The following is a 20,284-nucleotide window of genomic DNA, read 5'->3' as shown; positions in this document are numbered from 1 at the left end:
AGAGGAGGATAAATGAGCAGCACCCTCTAGAGAGAGCGGCTGGTATTTGTGTGCAGCAGACTGGTGGTGATTGGCTGAATGGAGCAATACACACCCAGCCAGCTCAATCATCCCACACCTGTGGAAATGTGCGCCTGGAAACCCATAGAACTACAGGTCCCAGGAGCACAAGGTGACAACCTTACCCAATGCCACCCAACTGGAGCTAAGGATCAACAACTCCAGCATGCTCGCCAGCCAAATCCAACTCCACTTTCACAGACTAGAGTAATTGATGCTTTCAACATCTAGCCAGTTTTGAGTAAACGTCATAGCCAGACCTCACTACACTGTACACTCTACTGCTGAGCAAGTGCCAGAGGCACAGAAAGCAGAATTAGATATATTTTCTCTGCTACCATCCTAAATGAACCTTGTGTCAGTATTAGCGTATCTTGACTCCACCATGAACAAGTGGGGGAGTCAAGATTGACAGGGGTGGAGACTCCCCCTGTAGCTGATTGGCTGGAAATCTCGGTTTGCTGCAGGTCCTGGCAGCCCAGTACGCTGATGCTGCAGCTGCAATCCAGGGCGCCCTGCACCTCTGTTCGCTCCCGGCCCCCATGTCAGGTGCGCATTGGGGCACCTTAAACCCCTTCCGTCCTGCACCTCTTTTGGCTACTGGCCCGCGCTCCAGCCGCGCTCTGTTGCCTCCCGGCCCCCACTGCATGCGAGCATTGTCCTAGCTCAAACCCCTTCTCCGCTGAGCGGCCAGAAGCTGGCATCCCGCTCTGTGTTAAAGCGCAGAGCGGGGTCGGCATTAGTGAGGCAAAGGTGGCATTAAGCGGCTTTAACAGCCGTGCTGCTGAAGGCGCGCCCGCCCCCTCGGTGGGCAGCAGGGAGGTCAGAGCGGTGGTCCCCGAACTCGCACATGCCGTCCACCCACTACAGCACCACACAAGGTAGCCAGCAGCGGTGCCTGACAAGCCTACAGCAAAAACAGGAGGAGGACAGCTGGCAGGCCGGGGGACAGGCGGTTAGCTGCAGCACAGCACATCCTATGGCTAAGACATGGAGCCAGTTTACCTCTTTCCAGGACCTTTAGCTTTTGACTCTATCGGGAGCTGGGGGTGTGAGAGGGGCGTTCCTCCTGTCAGACCCCTAGCTTCCAGTGGCGTCAAGATACACTAATACCACTTGTGTCACCATGCTCTGGCATCCGTGACCAGAGCATAAATAATGCAACCCTTATACATGCCTGTAACCATACACAATTAGCATAACCAGCAGTGAACTGTTACAGGGGCACAACACCTGCAAAGAAAAGTGCCGTGACAAACTCCGCTAGCAGAATATCGCAGCGGAGTTCGTCACGGCGCCCCCACCCCCACCCCCACCCCACAGACCCCATACTCACCTCACGGATCCGCTGATGCGCATGTGCAGTACAGCGCATGACGTGGCCGGCAGTTGGCTGGGTCGCGTATTCACACGATACTTCCACTGCACTGACAGTGGAAGTATAGTGTGACGGCTGGCTTCCATTGACTACAATGGAAGCCGGCTGCGCGTATTGCTGCGGCAAATAAAACATGCTGCGGTTTATTTCATGCTGCAGAATTCCGCAGCGTGAACATGGAGCTATAAGGTTCAATAGAACCTAATAGCTGCGGTGTAACACGGCTGAAATCCGGCTGTAGGCATTAGCCCTAACTCTGATATCCAGTCCCTTTACTTCATTGGCACAACTGCAGTCTGTTCCACTGTAATATCGTCCAGTTCAGACATATACTTGGTAAGGGGGTGGGGGCGCAGTTCTTGGTTGCACGCTATTAACCTCAACTCCCCTATGCAAGCTGCGACTACATTAGATTGCATCTGCATGCTCTCCATCTGCTTGTGCCACATGCTGCCCCAGGTAGGTTCAGGCTCTAGCAAAAACTAGTGCAGCACGTTGGCACCACCCAAATACCTTCCAACAGACTTATTTTCCAATGGAAAAGGACTTATGGGAGAGGAGTTACGCAAGTATGCATGAAGAGAGACGTTTTTGGTACTTTGGCGGAGTTGTTGAGTAGAACAAGTCGGGGGTTTTAAACTTTACATCATTTAGGATTCGCATGTTGATAAATTTGCCCGGCTGTGAGTAAAACTCCTGGGATCTTTAATGTGCGCTCATGTGATTCTTCCCTTATAGGGCGCGTGATATGTGATATATATCCACATTTGCATGCAGTTGTTGCAGTATAACATTGCACTGCAGCGTCGCACTCATTCATTACTCAGTATTATCCACTCGCTGTAATTCCACATTCACTTATTCACCAGATAGTAAATGAATAGCATATCTTAATTCCAAGGCAGTGATATATACTGCAGTCAATGCATGAGGATTACCACTCCGGCATTTGGCACTCAGGATCCCGCCACAGCTATGAAGTAGGTTTGGAATTCACCCCAATGACGAGGGCAGGGAACGCAGCTGTACACTCCGAGTATACGTGGTCACCAATCATTAACATTCATATACGGTGACTGCCGATGGTGAAGTCATTGTGTTTGTACAACACCCCAGAGAACAGCTGTGGACGAGGGCTGGGATTAGAAGAGCCTGCAGGAATAAGAGGCTTGCAGAACACGACTGTATGTGGACATGCTCACATTCTGCAGGCACAAAACCCCATGAAGCATGCACCCCCTACTATAAGTGACGTCACCACAGGGTCACCAGTACTTGTAGACCCTAGAGCCCCCCCCTCAGTGGTTGGGTAGAGTACATGTATTGTGGGGGGACACGTTCTGCATTCGTCGGTGCCCTCCTGGACATACCGCCCCGGTGATACTGTAATTCCTATTTAAATTGACATCATAATAACCAGCAGATTTATTCACAGTTGCAACATTTAGAGTTTTGACTAAAGTTCCTCTTCCAGTTCCGCTCAAAAATGAACTAAGCAAACTTTCATTTTCAACCCATAAATGTTTCTGACACCAGAAACCACTAAACTATTATCACATTTTAGGACATTATTACATTTTTCCATGGACAGCGATGGTTTACTGCATTTAAAGGGACACTAACGTTATGAGATAATTAAGAAAATATAGATAAAGCTTACTATTAAACACTATGTGATCCTGATGTTCCTTCAATTAGTTGGGTTGGGTTTTATGTTGTAATCCAATGGGTGACATAGAAAACCCCTCCTTTAAAGGCCCTGGAAACATTTGTGCAACAACAAAAAAAACTCATATCCTAATTAGTCCCTGCAGAAAAAAAATGATGCACATATCTGGGGTTTTTGCATTGAACTTTCCTACTCATGCATTTAGAAAGCTTCATACTTGGTTTACAACATTCAGGTCTCTAGCTCAGAGGTGCTCCCAGCACTGATCATCTGGTCGCTCACATTAATGCACACAAGCTCTCACTTCCCTCTCCTCATTCGGAGTCTTTATTTGCCTCTGTAATGCCTCATTACTGCGCATGCGTGCTATCTCTGCAATGGATCAGCATTCCTTCCTAGCCAGTGAACGCTATGTTACAAGGACGTGAACTTCACTGACCTGCCGGAAGAAGACAGCAAGGAATGTAGAATTCATAACAGAAGAAGAGGATCCAGACAGCTTAAGGTGAGGTGACCCGGGGGACTGGAGAAGATCAGCGAAGAGAAAATGCCTTAAGGAGTTTGCCTGGGGAAGAATAGGGGAGTATAGAATTTTTAACTTTTTTTATTGACAAAACCCCTTTAAATCTTCCCCTAATCTATCCCTGATGCTGACCCTAACATCAGACACCGCTGTCCCTGAGTATCTCTACAGATATTTCTACCCTGACAAACATTAATAGGGTTCAAAGACCCAGAGACAAGGAAACCAAACTGAGCAAACCTGAACTAGGAAGCAAGATGGATGGATAAAAACAGGAAAAAGCAACAATATACAAAAAGGCGAGTCAACACGGACTGGACTAAGGCTGACCACAGGAAAACTACTCGAACGAGGCTAGACGAAGAACACAACATTAGTGGTATATCAGGAATATTGGATGAAAAAGCGCATATACCTTATGGTACAACCATCATCACATTGCAGAAGCCAGGAATATTAAGGGGGCTTCACACTTGTGTTCGCGATATCGCTGCATTTTTTTAATGCAACTGTCAATGGGCCTTTCTAAGGTTAAAAACGCATCAAACAAAAATCACAGAAGCGCAAACCAGCGATTTTTGTGCGATGCGTTTTTTTATTGAGGTTTTACAATTGTGCGATGAGTTTTTGACATTAGAAAATCCCATTGACAGTTGCATTAAAAAACACAGCGATATCATGATCACAAGTGTGAAGGAACCCTTAACCCCTTCATGACGCGGCCCTTTTTGTTTTTCCCATTTTCATTTTTTTTCTCCCCTCCTTAAAAAAATCGTAACTCCTTTATTTCTCCATCGCCGTCGCTGTCTGCAGGTTGTTTTTTGCGGGACGAGTTGTAGTTTTTCAATGGTGCTATTTATTGTACCATATAATGTACTGAAAAACTTTAAAAAAATTCTAAGTGGAGTAAAATGAAAAAAAAAAAAGGACATTCCGCCATCTTTCAGTGTGTCTTGTTTCTGCGGCGCACAAACTGCAACAAAAGCAACCTGATAACTTTATTCTCTGGGTCGGTACGATTACTACGATACCAAACTTGGAGAGGTTTTTTTCTACTATTCTACTCTTTTTTTTTCAGACATTTAATTTTTTTCAATTATTTTCTGCGGTCATTTTGTGCGCGCAATAACCTTATTTTTCCATCGACATAGTTCGGCGAGGGCTCATTTTTTGCGGGATGTCCTGTAGTTTCCGATAGTACTAATTTGGAATACATACAACTTTTTGATCGCTTTCTATTGCATTTTTTTCTGGGAGACAGGGTGACTGAAAAAGTGCATTTGTGGCGTTCTTTTGGTTTTTTTTCAGACGACGTTCACCATGCGGGGTAAATAATGTGTTACCTTGATAGATTGGACTTTTACGGATGCGACGATACCAAATATGTATTTTTATTTTATTATTTAGACTTTTTAATTACAGATATGGCAAAAGGGGGCTGATTTAAACTTTTATAACTTTTTTTTTACAGTTAAAAAAACTTTATTGCTCCTTTATTCACTTTACTTTTAAGTCCCCCTGGGGGACTACAGTATGCGATACTTTGATCGCTCCTGCAGTATGACGTAAATGTACGTCCTGGAGCGGGAAGGGGTTATACAGGCTGGCCAATCAGGAACTCCTGCTAATCGTAATACCTATACATATCAGCAAACATTAGCGGACATGGACAAGGATGCTCCGGCCGTGAACTCCTCTAAGACCTCCATGTTTATACTAGATTCACATCATAACTCCTGATTAGTGAGCGATAATGGCTGGATACTAGATATCTTATTATCGCCTCCTGTCATTTATCAGCACATCTCCTCTCACTCAGCATTTATGGTGGTTTCTTTATCTTCTCTTGGCTTGTTATGGGTTCCTGGTGATTAGAGTTGCAGCCGATTGAGCACAATTGAAAGCAGAACTGATATTTTATAAAGGGCATGTATTTATATCAGGAAGAGGAAACCCCACATGCAAAAGGAGATTAGATCTAAAAAGTGATTATTGTATTATATGGAGGAGGCTTGCTGCAAAGCTAACAGTGCTGACCGAATACACAGCCTCATTCACATACAGCCATCACTTCATACAGGACACTTATAATAAATCCCAACAAGACTATACCTGCCCTATTAGGACATCCTAGGAGGGATACCGAAATATGATTGTTCCCAGTAAGAGAAACCAAGTCATCTTGTAGATATGAGACCTTTAATGGCCAACAAAATACATGATGTTACAGCGAGCTTTCAAACCTACAAGCTTAAATGGAATAGATCAGAAGCGGCATGTACATACATACATATGACAAGGCACAGACATGGTGTGATTAATTTGTACTTAAAACAACACCAGAATAGGATGAGTAGAAGAGTAAATACTTGATTAGTCCACTGATAAGGGATGTGAAAGTTTTATGGTCTCTGAATTTGTGTTAAGGGGTCACCAGGCCAGCGTGTTTTCTCTGCTCCAGATTTCTCATATTCTCCACTGATGCAAGAATTCCCCTCCGAGGTTCATTCCAATCTTGACAGCGTAGGATACCCACTCAAGAAAAAACGCCTCTCTCGGCCTGGGCCATACTACATGGTAGGCCATTCTTTTAGAAAGGGAAATGCAATGCTACATTTCCCCTGTAGGTATAGAATAATTGCAACTTCTATCAGTGATATGAACCGATCACCAGATATTGGGACTGAATTGATCAGCTAAACACCAAGTCAGCTTCATTTTGAAGAGTTGTCAGGCTGAGACTGTTATAGCTCCAACATATTCCGTGGCACGTGTCCACATTGTATGTTATCCCCAGTGGTGCTTATAATCTAATGTTTCTATATCAGAAACTAGGGTCAAGTTGATAGGGGGCAATTAAACTGTGTTTTGGGAATTTGGAAGGAAACCCATCCAAACGTGGAGAACACACAAACTTTATGTAGTTGTTGCCTGTGCTCCTACCTAAAAATAGGATGACATTGAGTCACCATGCAGGGCCCGAGGCAAGAAGAAAAGTGGATCAGCCAACGATGTACACAGCTTCTCTCATCATTTCAGAAGCTGTATATATAAAACAATACTGCCATAAAGTGATTAAATAATGCGACTGCATACAGTAGTGTCAATATCAGGGAATTCTACAAATGCTTCAAGCGATGTCAGCATCTCCAAAAGTGTTCATTGTTCCAAAAACACTGCACACGGTCATCACTCGGAGTATTTGTGAAGTTCTGAAGTTGGGATGGACCGACCCGGCATTTCACTTGTGATTTCTTGAAGGGACCTTGGTGCTGTGTCATTGCAAATTGGTATATGAGGGAGTTGTAAGTTATGCAATTTCCTAAATTCTTGAAAAGATTATGGGGGAGATTTATTAAGACCAGAATTTCAGGGTCTCGCCTTAATTTGATCCTTGCGGCTCACTATAGATGGAATGTATTGGGAGGCACATCCTGGTACACAGAAATCCATGTCAGGTAGGAGCTGGCAAAGCTTTCTGGTATAATTGACACCAGTTTTTAGCACAAACTATACATAAATGTGTTGGCCGGTACAGCCGCACCTCCTCCCAACAAACCATCTGCCTTTTTCTAGAAGGTGGCATAAATGTTAGAGACACATAGTCTTTGTGCCAGCTAGCCTTCGGCAAACGTTGGTGAATTTTTATGCCTATCTTAGTTGATAATCAAAAAGGGCACAAGACAAGAATGGATCCTCTTCCTCTCCTTTTCTTTTAAACCTCTATGCGGAAGTGACCATGAGGCGGCTAGACCTAAACGATCAGGGTATTGGGTTGACAATAGGTGGAAGAACCATCAGTAATTTAAGGTATGTAGACGATACGACCCTGGTAGCAGAGATAAGGAAGCATGTGAAGGCGCTGATCCTGAGGAGAAAAGACGGAACTTCACCTGAACATCAAGAAGACAAAGATCATGACCGCCGCCAACAAGGAGGTCCACATAAAGGTCAACAACGAGGACGTCAAGGTGGTTAGTGGTTTCGTATTCCTTGGGTCCCTCATCGATCATAGTGGCAGATCGACAGGTGAGATAAAGCATCGATTAGGGATGTACGGCCATGGTGAGCATGGACCCAATATGGAGGAATGTCTCAGTCACCATCAGGTTAGTCACAGCCATCGTCTTCGTGATGACAACATTTGGCTGTGAGGAGTGGACATTGAGGACAGCAGACAGGAGAAAGAGCGATGCTTTCAAGCTGTGGTGTTGGGGAAAACGTCTACGAATCTCCTGGACGGCTAGAGTCACCAACAGAGCTGTCCTGGACCGTATCAGCCAGAGATGTCCCTGGAGGGCACGAGACAAGGACTGACTTAGGGCTCCGCCCACTTGTGTCCTGGACCGTATCGCCCAGAGATGTCCTTGGAGGGCACGAGACAAGGACTGACTTAGGGCTCCGCCCACTTGTGTCCTGGACCCTATCGCCCAGAGATGTCCCTGGAGGGCACGAGACAAAGACTGACTTAGGGCTCCGCCCACTTGTGTTTTTTTCACGCGATTGTCAATGGGACTTTCTAATGTTAAAACGCATCACACAAAAGTCACAAAACACAAACACCTCCTTTATCCTGGTCTTCAGGGTGTATTTACACCGGCCATTTCCCAATGCGAGTTCCATCTTATTCCGAGATTGGTTTCTTTTCCCGTGCAAGTTCTGCCATTCGTCTGACTGTTAATTCACAAGAGCGATTTTTCTGTCCTAATTTATGCGCTTCTTCTTCAAGAACCCCCTTCATATTTTATGGGAGGGTTACAACATCGCACGTGCACGGTATGCAATTTTTATGTGGGTGTGAGGTTACTATGTGGACCACGTGGCAAAAAGTGGCAGGAAGTGCAGAGAAAAAGGAACAATAAAACAAAACGTGAAAATAGCAAGAAAATAACATGAAAAATCGCATGGAAAACGGTAAGTTTTTTACTGACCCAAATTACAAACACATTTGTGAATAGAACCTTATTATTTCTTATCTAATAGATCCGACTCAGAACTCTACAGAAGGGGAATACCAGTATGCTCGAAATACAAACTGCAGCTCAATGTTCACAATATACAAAGGTAACTAGAGAGAAGGTTGCCGAGCGACCACAAGGGGGCAGCAGTGGACACCTCTAGTCTTTTCTATGCCGTTTATTTATTGTCTCGGATGTCTTGCTTGCACAATATGGTGCGATCGTTTGATTTTGTAGAGTTTTTATAGTAGTAACTAATGTAAATGGATGTTTATACGGTAAACTTACTGGTCGGGCCGGCTGCACGCCAACAGGTGGGATTTCGCACATGGGAGGCTGGAGCGAAAACTAGACTTGACAGCAGCCGGCGCCCGCACGTACCTGTCATTTTTCTTCTTTATCCGCGGTCGTCATGCGCAGTACAGATTTTAAAAAATATTTCCTTTTCCCGCATCATTCTGTAATGTCAATTCCAGAAGGGCCGCGGGCCGGACGGCTTCCGTTGCCTTTAATGCAGGCAGTCCATGCAGAATCCTCACTAAAACAGGACGTGCTGCAATTTTTCCTCTGCTCACGGAAATCGCAACTTGTTTCCGCTCCTGTGCAGGAAGAAGCGCTTTTCAATACCGTGTCCTGAAGAGTATTTGCTGCGGATCGGCAGTGCGGTCGCCGACCACGGATTCTGGAATGCAAATCTATTTCTAGTGAAGGCGGCCTAAAATGTATTTGTAAGATATTCCAGGAAGAAAACCCTAAAATGATAACAGTTCTGTCTTTAGATACAATCAGGGAGACCACAATGAGAGAAACATGCAAAAACAAAGTTAGCAAGAATAAAGTTGAAGTGAGGACATTCTAGAATGATAGTACCAAGCAGATAGTGGTGAGGGGCCTGGCAGCGACGGCCTACGGAGGTATGGGGGAGGGGCAAAGCTGTGATATAAAACCCAAGTAAGGGACTGAAGGCTTGAACCAATAACTGCAGATAGAGGCGTAATGTGAAGCTTCTGGGCCCCAATGCAAAACCTGTAACAGGGCCCTCAACAGTAATGCTTTATTCATAGTACTGGGCTCCCTCTATTGAGAAGAGAGGCCTTACGGGCCCCCTAAGGCTCCTGGGCCCCAATGCAAAACCTGTAACTGGGGCCCCCAACTATAATGCTTCATCCATAGTACTGGGATCCCTCTATGGAGAAGAGGTCTTATGGGCCCCCTAAGGCTCCTGGGCCCGGGGAAACGGCATCCCCTGCATCCCCTCTAGTTACGCCAGTGACTCCAGACAGTCTTTGTTATGGCAGACATCAGATGACAGCAGTCTCTTTGATGGGCACCACTCCAAACCTGGGCGCTAGTTCCCCACTCCATGGCACACTTGCAGAGCCTAAACCTCTGCATGTCACTCCTAAAGAATCAGGACTCTGAGCGGACCACCGTGGCAACATGGCGCCCAGAGAGAAGCGTGGGAATCTGAACAATTCTAAACAATAATGGCCCCGTGTAAAAGGGCCAGCGGGCCTGCGACATCACGTTCATTGGTCCTTGGGTGCAGCTCAGTCCCATACTATTGGACGGGACTGAGAGGTAATACCAGGCGCAGCCACTATGAATTGTATTACGCTGTCCTGGTAAGGAGTGAGGTGACAGCGGAGCCCACCCAAGCGCCCTGCCTGCTTCAGACAACTGAGTGGCAGGCTATCCTGAGAATAGGTCATCAATACTGAAATCCCAGAAAACCGCTTTAAACGGCCACAATCATCAGAGCGCCATCCATTTTTCACGCTTATCAAAAAAAAAACAGGTAGGTGCCCCAACTGATGTAATTTAAAACTGCCATTGAAGTCAATGCATGAAAAAGTATAGCGCAGCAGCATGCCATGCGAGTGCATTCCGCTTTTTTTTACTGACAAACTTCGCTACATTCAAACAAGCCTGTCAGTAGGTATGATGTAATGCAATAGCATTATATTATACTGTACGGCCATCGGGCAGGCATTCTATTAAGACTTGCCGTAGGCACGGCTTCATAGGCATTCTGCATAGGAAGCCCTGGGGCCTTTCAGGCTTTGGCAACTGCATGGCAACCAACGATCTTAAATCGAGAGGCCGTACGGGACCCCCAATGTTGGGTGCCGGCTGTTTCTTACAGCCGACACTTGCCCGCAACAGCTCCAAAAAGCTGTATCGCTCATTGGAGCTGTTAACCCTTCAAATGCCGCGGTCAATTCAGGCTTATCAGAGCTGTTGTGGGCAAGTGTCGGCTGTAGGAAACAGCCTGCACCCGATGTTGTATGGAACGGGATCGCCGCCATACAAGCATTTGTTTGGACATATGAACAATGCATTACGAACAGCTGCCTGGAACGGAACCAGTTCATATATAGGGGGCCTTCTGTACTCATTGGCTGGAATGATTGACTACAGTTTGAGACTGGCACCAGAATACTACATGCTGGGATTACTTATATTGGGGGACATCTCTAATGCCAGTCTTAGTATTATTCCCTCCGCTGCCCAATGCACGTGATAACGGCTCTCCCTACAGTCGGCGCATCTTAGCATCTCCGCAGCAATGTACGTTTTTAGTATAATTTACACCAGTTTCTGGCATTAATTATACATATATCAGTCCTGCCCCCACCCAACAAGCCATACCCCCTTTTCGGGAAAGTGGCAGACGTGACGCAGATTGCCAAAAGTCGCATCATTCGTGTGCAAGAATTTGTTATACCAGAAGCTTACAGAAAGTTTTATAAACTTCCCTCATTGACTTTAAGGGTCCAAGTTCACTTTTTTAAACTCTCAGAGGACTCGGGAGCCCCTAAGCCCCTCCATTCTGCTCTCTACGAGTCTGTGGAGCCCTCAGCTTGTCTCTTCAGTCACTCCAAGTGATTTCTGTGGACTGCAGCATGGAAAGCGCACAGACAGGGGAATTCATAGACTGCACAGTAGTTGAGCGACTGGCTGTCTGCTTCCAGTGTGGAGGCGGCAGCTGACCTTTAACATTATGAAATCTGTAGGACTGGCAGAGCTGGGCGGACATGCTGGTTTAACCCACTTTGTGCCCGTTTAGACCTTCGTACATCACAATACATGCCATGTGATGAAGGGGCTGGGCACGTGGTCATTACACTATACTGTCCACCCCCACAGCATGCTAAATGGTCCTCAAATATGGACCCATACACAGAGAGTGGAGCATTGTACTACCCAGAAGCCTGAGGAAAAAGGGGCTTTTATTAAAAAACATTAACCCCTTAGTGACATGGCCCATTTTGGCCATGAGGATGCAACGATTTTTTTTCAAAAGCCATAACATTTCTATTTCCCATCCACATGGCCGTATGGGGGCTTGTTTTATTGTGCGGCGCACTGTAGTTGTTACTGGAACTATTTTGGGTACATATAATGTATAGGGAAACTTGTATTATTTTTCTTTTAGAGTTGAGAGAGAAAACATCAGTTCTGCATTTTTTTTTTATTTTTTTTTTTTACAGCGTTTGGGCCCATTTACATGCCGTAGGCTGCTAGACTCCCTCCCACCTCCTTTCTCCAGCAGCTAGCATAGGCTCCCATAGGAATCTGTGTAGCTGCCTCCGCCGACCGGGTGCTTCCACACCGCAGAAATACGTCCCTGTGCACTGATGCATCAGAGGGGCAGCGTATATCGGCCGGGCGTGGAAACCCGTCAGATACACGCCCGTGTGAATAAGCCCGTAATCATGCAGCATTAATGACAGGATACATTTTTTCTGCAGGTCGATACGATTACAACGATACTAAAATAGGTTTTTTGGGGGGGGGGGGGTTTTGCCACTTTTGCACAATAAAAACCCTTTTTTTTTATTTTTTCCCGTACATCGCTGAATTCAAAATCCCATAACTTTTTTTCCCCATGAACAGAGCTCTGTGAGGGTTTGTTCTCTACGCGACGAGCGGGGTGCATGCGGCCTTTTTTGATCACTTTTATTGGGGGTTTTTGGGAGGCAAAACAAACAAAATAGGCATTTTGCCTCCTTTTTTAATGGTTTTTTTTAATGGTTTTTGCCGTGCAGGATAAATACTGTGTTCAGTTTATTGTACTAATCGTTACGGACACAATGATACCAAATATGTGGGTTTTTAAATTTTTTTTAAACAAATAGGGGAAAGTGTGCAAAAAAGTTTTTTTGTATTTTTTTACACCATATATATATATTTTTATGTCCCTGTAGGCAACTTGAACCACAACAGCTCCTGATCGCTGTGATAATGCCTGATCGCTCACAATAGCGATCATCGGTAATGGGAAGCCGGGCCACCAGTATCTGGTGTTCTGTTGCCATGGCAGCCCATCAACCCTTCATGATTAAATTGTGCAGGTTCGATGACATCACAGAGGGAGCGGGCACCCTCTATGAACTTTTTACATGCCATGATCTACATAGATCACGGCATGTAGGGGGTTAAAAGCATACATTGATGTTCTCATCGATCTCGGCTGTTGCATACGGAGGCGGCTATCGGTAACAGCCGACTCCCGCTAAGAGGTAGAGCGGGCTCGCCTTCTGAGCCTGCACAATTCATATGACGTAAGTTTATGTCCTGCTGTGTTAAGTACCACATAAACCTACATCATATAGCATTGGGGGGTCAGAGGGGGTATTCCCAAAATTGACTTTTGTATTCTAACCCTATCCCAAGTCTGCTCAGAAGAAGTCTCACCACGGAGACCCCCAACGATCCCAAGAACAGGGATTCCATATCCCCTATCCTCGCTGGGGCTCATAGTACCCCCTGCAGCAACATGGAGATTGAACGGAACGGAGGCCGAGCAAGCATGGTGCTCATTCATATCAATGGGGCTGATAGAAATAACCAAATACAAGCACTCCACTAAAGTCTTTCCAGCAGTCCCATTAAGGATGAGTAGAACGGCACCACTCATGCTCAACCGCCACTCCATTCAATATGATCCACACTGCAGGAGGTGTAGCGAGCCCGCAGTGAGGAGGAGGGAGGAGACAGGACCCCAGTTCTTGGGATTGGTTGGGTTCTCAGCAGTGAGACCCCCACTGATCAGACTTTTATTACCTGTCCTATGGTCAGTCATCTGGTCAGTCTACTCTAACGGTCCCTCCAGTGTATTTAAGACATCTCATTAATTTCAGTGTCATACCTTATTTCTCCTGTGGGGGCGCTGCTACAGAATGCAGGCTCTTTCTTTTAGGGACCTGTGTACAGTATGGAAGCCACTGAGGAAAAGTACTTATTTTTGTCACTGGCAGCCATAGAGCGAGAGTCTCTGAATAGTCATTAAAGGTTTTGCCCACTTTGAACAATCTTCATTCGTTAGACCGGCTCCCAAACTATAAACAGATAACCAAGTGGCCCGCTGCTTGGTCCCCCAGCGATAAGCTGTTCTCTGAGACAGAACCTCTGCAGTGCCCCCACAGGAGAACTAAAGAATTAGTCAGAAGTATTGCCTTTGACGTCAATGAGCTACCTATGAAATGCCTCTCTGGCTGACGAGCGTCCTAAATGGGGACCTCAATTACCTCAAAAGTCCCTACATTTGAAAATGGGTGGTATACAGCCAGAAACAGCTGCGATATACTGTATATCTGCTGATGCCCGCGATATACTGTATATCTGCTGATGCCCGTGATATACTGTATATCTGTTGATGCCCGCGATATACTGTATATCTGCTGATGCCCGGTGCCTATAGATAGACCTCAGCTGTCGCTTTCAGGTCAGGCCGCGCTCAGCTATGTAGTGGGTAATGAGACACCTCGTTACACATTGTAGCTATGTACCAGCTGTGGCCACACGGAGGTCTAGGAGATGCCATGTGCCGACCCAAACTACAACCATTCCACTTCTTACATCTGGTATTTTTTTTTTTTTTTTTACTTTTGGCACTTATTATTTTCAATGATGAATTAAAAACTTACGACTTTTTATTGACTTTGGTTTTTCCTTGGATTTTCGGCTTGCAGTCACTGCAGCATATCCGCACGCAGGCTAGCCTCATCCAGGGGATAATCCTCATGCGGCTGCCTGACACCAATTCTGCAGTTTCTATACATCATATCTCACTCATATTTTTGGGAGGGGGGTTTAAAATCTGCACAGAATGAACCTCTGCCAGGCATTCCACCTGCGACCAACGGGACGCGGAGGACAGACTATGCCCCACATGTACGCTGTGTGAATGTATCCTCAGGGCCCTTCACACGAGCGTACATGTATTTGCACACTCCTCAGGCCTCTGTTTTCGCACGTATTGATGTATTTTACTTTTTCTTTCCACCCCACATGTACTTTTGTGCGCAGCAAACTGCTTGAAATGGCTAATTAGTTCCTTGCGTATTGCGCATACATTTGCGCACCTCCCATTGACTTCTATGGGGACCTTTGGTGTACAAATACATAGAAAGGTAGAGCGTGAAATGGTACAGCCAAAATGCATGCACACAATATGGAAATGTGAATGAACCCGCTGGAATCAATGGGCTCCAGTCTCTGCGTATACGCTTGTGTGAAGGGGCCCCTAGAGCAAAACCGTAGCGTAATGTCACGGCGTATCATGTGCGCGATGTACGTGTGTGTAATATACGGTGAATGGAGTCAATCAAAGCACTGATTGTCATTCATCCGTTCACACTGGCGGATATTCATTGCGTATATTACACACGCAAAAAAGAGCGCAGCAGGAGTAGAATTTGAAAATCCTTCAGGTAGATCGATGCATAAAAAGCCTAGAATAACTAAAAATGAGCACAAAAACAGTAAACTCCTGGCAGACTACTCCACCTCTGAGGGCTCACTCCTACGGGCGCATGTGTGCCACGTATTACACGCATATTGTTCACATGTGTAACTTCTCTGAGGCCGGATTCACACAAGTGATTTGCGCAATGTTTTGCGCACACAACATTTGCACGTACAATATGCATTGAATAGAACCCATTGATCACCGTGGGTTTGCTCACATAAGCGTATTTTGCGCACGCAAAAAATACGCAGTATGCTCGATTTTCCTGTGAACTAATTATTCTATTTGCCCATTGTAATGAACAGCAGCAGGTTGCATATTTTTCTGCGCATGCAAAAAGTACAGTAAAACACGCACATGCACAACGGCCATAGCGCAAATGTGCACATAAGTACACTTACGCCGAGGTGATGCCGGCCTACGGGCGCGCTGACACAGGGTAAAAACTGCACAATAACCATTCTGCAAAAGCCTTGTGCATTTTTGCACATTCTTACGTATTTTACTGCAAAACGGTGGAAAAAATGTGATTTTTGGTGCAGTTCTTACCACAACCGAGCTGCGCCATATGAATGCACCCCAACGCTGTTCCCTTGTTATTACCATCTGTTAGTCTGACCATTCTGTCTGGTCATTCGGACACTGAGACACATAGCAACCAATCAGAATCCAGCTTTCAGTCATCCAATAAGAAAATAAAAGCGTGAATGAAATGTTATAAAATCCCAGTGCTTTACATGCAATGTATGCTGCGCTGGTAAATTATAATTGGCGCTAAGTGCCAAAGTTTGGATGGAGAGTCCCAGAGATACAATATACTCTACTACATGCATTACAAGGTAATGTCAACGGATGCAGCAAGCAGGAGAGTGAATAGAAGAAAGGGTCTCCCAATGAATGGATCACACTAACCCCCCGCTGTGATGCAGGGCTCTGACACTCAGGGCTCGGCGTTTGCTTTTTCCCCCTCCAAGCCTTTTGAGCCCATTCCCTACTTGCAGTTCCACAGCAGACGGGTACTCACCACCCGACGGCCAAGAGGATGGAATTAGAGTGGTTCCACAACTGGTCGGAGGTTCCATCATACATGTGACCAGACATACAGCAAGCGCATGCAGCAATTTTCCTTCCGTCCAGAAACCGGCCAGCTGGGCGTAAAGATGGCGGACCCCATTATAACAATGGGGTCTACTCTGCACTGTTCATGTTCTATCTAAAGGTGGAATCGTTCGTCTGCGGGGATTCCCCTTGGCTTCTCCTGGAATGGAGCAGGAAAGCAGAATCCCCAGTGCAGGTGTAAAAGCACCCTTAACCACGGTTGGGCCCCACCATCCAAGGGCCCCATATCAGCTGCATGGATTTGCCCTTTATGGTACATATGCCCTTAGTATTATGTATACAAGGCAGGGATCCCAGCTTGCTGCACATTTTAGGTGTCATTTTGATAGATACTGCAGGAACAAATTGTCCCCATACAAAATACTGGACTACCTGCAACAAAAACAAGTCTGCTGCAGGCCGGTCTCACACATGCGACAAAATCGTGTGATTGTCTTGCAATGCGACAGCGCTACAAATCACATGTATGTGAGGCCCCTGCTTTCCTATGGGTTCCTTCACATTACTGATGTTTTGTAGGCTGCTACATTGTGGCGAAAAACCCGCAGGTTGCTGAATATTGCCGTGATTTGCTATGTTTTGTAGCCCATGTTTCCTTATAGAGCCTTCCTCTCTGTTGCATCGCATTGCACAGTTTTTGTCTCGTGCGATTCAACTTTTACAATAGGAGATCCTATTGTTTCCCTCACAATAAGCCCTAGATGCATGAACCCCTCCCCCAAAAAAAACATTGCCTGAGAGTCGCTGTCCGGCTCTGCTACACGTCTCCTCTGCATCTCCGGCACTTGTTTGAAGTCCTCTGACAGTGCTTCCTAGTCAGGGGGTTGAAAAACCCCGCCTCCAAAAAGCTCTGGCTCTGATTGGTTCTCAAGTGAACCAATCACAGCCATCGCATTAATGGCTGTGAATGGTTCATCGAGTGCTGTAGTGATTGGTTCTCAAGCACCATGGCTCAGCCAATTAGAGGTAGTGCTTCCTGGAGGCGGGGTTTTTCAAACCCCTGACCAGGAAGTACTTCCGGAGGACTTCAAACGAGTGTCGGAGATGCAGAGGAGACGAGCAGCACCTGCTAGGTGATGTGTTTATTTCTTTAAAAAGAACTAAGCCTTATTTTCAGGATAGGGCTTATATTTTAAGCCCCCCCCCCCCCCCCCGAAATACTGGCAAAAGAGTGGTACAAAGGCAAGCGACCCTGTAGCGACACGAAATCACGATATTGCTGCGAGAAAACACAGCAATATCGCACAGAACACGGATGCCATATCGCTATTGTCAATGTAAAGGAGGCCTTAAAGCAGCAGATTACAATATTGCCTCTAGTCCATTAGAATATATTCCGTTTTTATCACATAAGTCACGTCTTGGTTATCGCTGGTTGTCCACCTGCGCAATTTATTGTTTGTACATTAAATTGTATATATAAAGCTCCCCAAAAATACATCTAAAAGATCTGTTCCCTTGAAGGGGTCATCCAGATTAGAGCAACATGGCTGTATTCTTCCAAAAACACTACCACATACGTCCATGGGTTGTGCCTGGAAACATTCATATGCTGCCCCTCATGGGAGTCATGCTATGTAATAATCACTACTCTACCACCACTCATAAGGCCGGATGGTACCCCATAAAACGTAACTTTTATTATATAACTTAGGTCCATGCTATTGGAGTCTTTCCAGAACTATTTTTCTTTTTTTCATTTTTGTTTTTTCTCCATGATCTCAAAAAATCCCAACTTCTTTACTTTTCCATCAAGTTAGTCATCTGAGGGCTTGTTTTTTGCAGGATGAGTTGCATTTTTCAATGGTACCATTTGATGTAGTAATGTACTGAAAAGCTTGTAAAGATTTCGAGAGGAGAGTCTGCAAAGCGTGAGCATGAAAAATAAGGCAACGCCATAAAATGACCTTTATGCACCGATGACATGAAAGCTGCAGAGAAATTTATATCATTGCTTGATGCAAGTGCAGTGTCCCATAGGGAGACCCCGGACCCCTGACATACGTGGGGAGCTAGGGGGGTAGAGTGCTGACTTGCCATGGTGGCACTTACCATGGTCCATCCTGGAGGGACTCACGCAGCCAATGCCAGGGTAGAGCTGCAGCCTACACCAGACACCCCTAAGATAGGGAAGCCCAATAACTGAAGAGAACAGGGAAACACTGGTCACTTGTGATGCCACCGTTCCAACACCCACACTGGTATGACCCTCGGCGGATAAGTAATTCAGCTACAGACAGTTTAAGTACCACAGGTCTCTAGGAACGGTCAGAGCCCGGCATAAGCTCTACTTGAATAAAGGATAAACAATACAAGGCAGTTCAATTGTAGACTTTACAGTGCAGGCAAATGAATAGACTTCAGAACGTAGTACCTCCACGTGGTTCTTACAAGCTTAAAGACGCACATGTGTGAACAGGGATTATTATCTTGTAGTGCCTCTACCCAGCCTTGGAGACGCGTGGGTGTGATAAATAAAGGGTGCACCTCTATGCGGTGATCCAGACTTCAGACAGCCGGGTAGGAAAATCAGAAAAAATAGATAGTACCTCTGCACTGGCCTCGGAGAGACACACACTACTACCCACAGATGCTCTCTCTCCCTCTCGGGGCTCACTCTCATTATATTCAACTCACGTCCAGATCGGGAAATCTCTCCTTTTCCTCCATCTTCAACACAGAAGGGCTGAAAGTGCCCCCATGTGTCTCTGTGTTTTCTCGAGCAGCCTTAGAAGATAGAAGCTTGGAACTCTAGAAGGTGGAAGCCTCTTCCCGCTCTCAATCACTCACATGACAGGACATAACTGATACATTTACATGCAGCCTCCAAACTTTGCACACACTTAACCCCTCAATTGCTGCAGCTGTGCAATACACATAACACTATGACAGGACAGTTTGCCCAGCGCATCTACATAAGACATACATGTATGACATTTATGGAGGGGACCGGGATGAAGTACTGGGTCACTACACAAGCCATTATGATAATAGGCATAATTAGGGAAGTGCTTACATATGAAAAGTAATGACTGACTGAACTATAAGGAATCAAGAAAAACAGTCAGAGTCAATTCACGGGGAAAACCATTGTGTGGTGACCTGTTGTTTTTGGAATGAATAAACAGGCTTTAAGAAAAAAATTATGACAGCGACAGATGATTTACAGGAAGAGGAAGGGAGGCAGTACTGTCTGTATCTACAGCATTAAGAGGAGGGGAGGCAGTACTATCTGTATCTACAGCATTAAGAGGAGGGGAGGCAGTACTATCTGTATCTACAGCATTAAGAGGAAGGGAGGCAGTACTATCTGTATCTACAGCATTAAGAGGAAGGGAGGCAGTACTATCTGTATCTACAGCATCAAGAGGAAGGGAGGCAGTACTATCTGTATCTACAGCATTAAGAGGAGGGGAGGCAGTACTATCTGTGTCTACAGCATCAAGAGGAAGGGAGGCAGTACTATCTGTATCTACAGCATTAAGAGGAGGAGAGGTAGTACTATCCGTACCTACACCATTTACAGGAAGAGGAGGAGAGGTAGTACTATCTGTACCTACACCATTTACAGGAAGAGGAGGGGAGGTAGAGCTATCTGCACGTATATCATTTAGGGCTTATTCAGATGAACGTATATCGGCTGAGTTTTCATGCCCGGCCGATATACGGCGTCTCTCTGCAGGGGGAGGAGGCTGGAAGAGCCAGGAGCAGTGCACCGAGCTCCCGCCCCCTCTCTTCCTCCGCTCCTCTGCACTATTTGCAATGAGGGGGGGGGGGGCTAAGTTCCGAGCATTAGCTCCGCCTCCGTCTCGCCTCCCCT

The 20,284-nt window shown here is 45.8% G+C and overlaps 1 protein-coding gene across 1 annotated transcript in view; it reads right to left on the bottom strand.

The window, feature by feature from the left end:
- Window positions 1-8,968, bottom strand: part of MAP4K1 (mitogen-activated protein kinase kinase kinase kinase 1) — a 90,161-nt gene extending 81,193 nt beyond the window's left edge. The window contains exon 1 of the mRNA XM_066579906.1: window positions 8,877-8,968. The gene's annotated coding sequence lies outside the window, so the exon portion shown is untranslated. The remainder of the gene's footprint in view (window positions 1-8,876) is intronic.
- Between the last annotated feature and the right edge of the window lie 11,316 nt (window positions 8,969-20,284).

This window comes from Eleutherodactylus coqui, chromosome 10 (assembly GCF_035609145.1).
Source record: "Eleutherodactylus coqui strain aEleCoq1 chromosome 10, aEleCoq1.hap1, whole genome shotgun sequence".
Classification (NCBI taxonomy): domain Eukaryota; kingdom Metazoa; phylum Chordata; class Amphibia; order Anura; family Eleutherodactylidae; genus Eleutherodactylus; species Eleutherodactylus coqui.
This window is presented reverse-complemented; position numbering and strand designations above follow the sequence as displayed.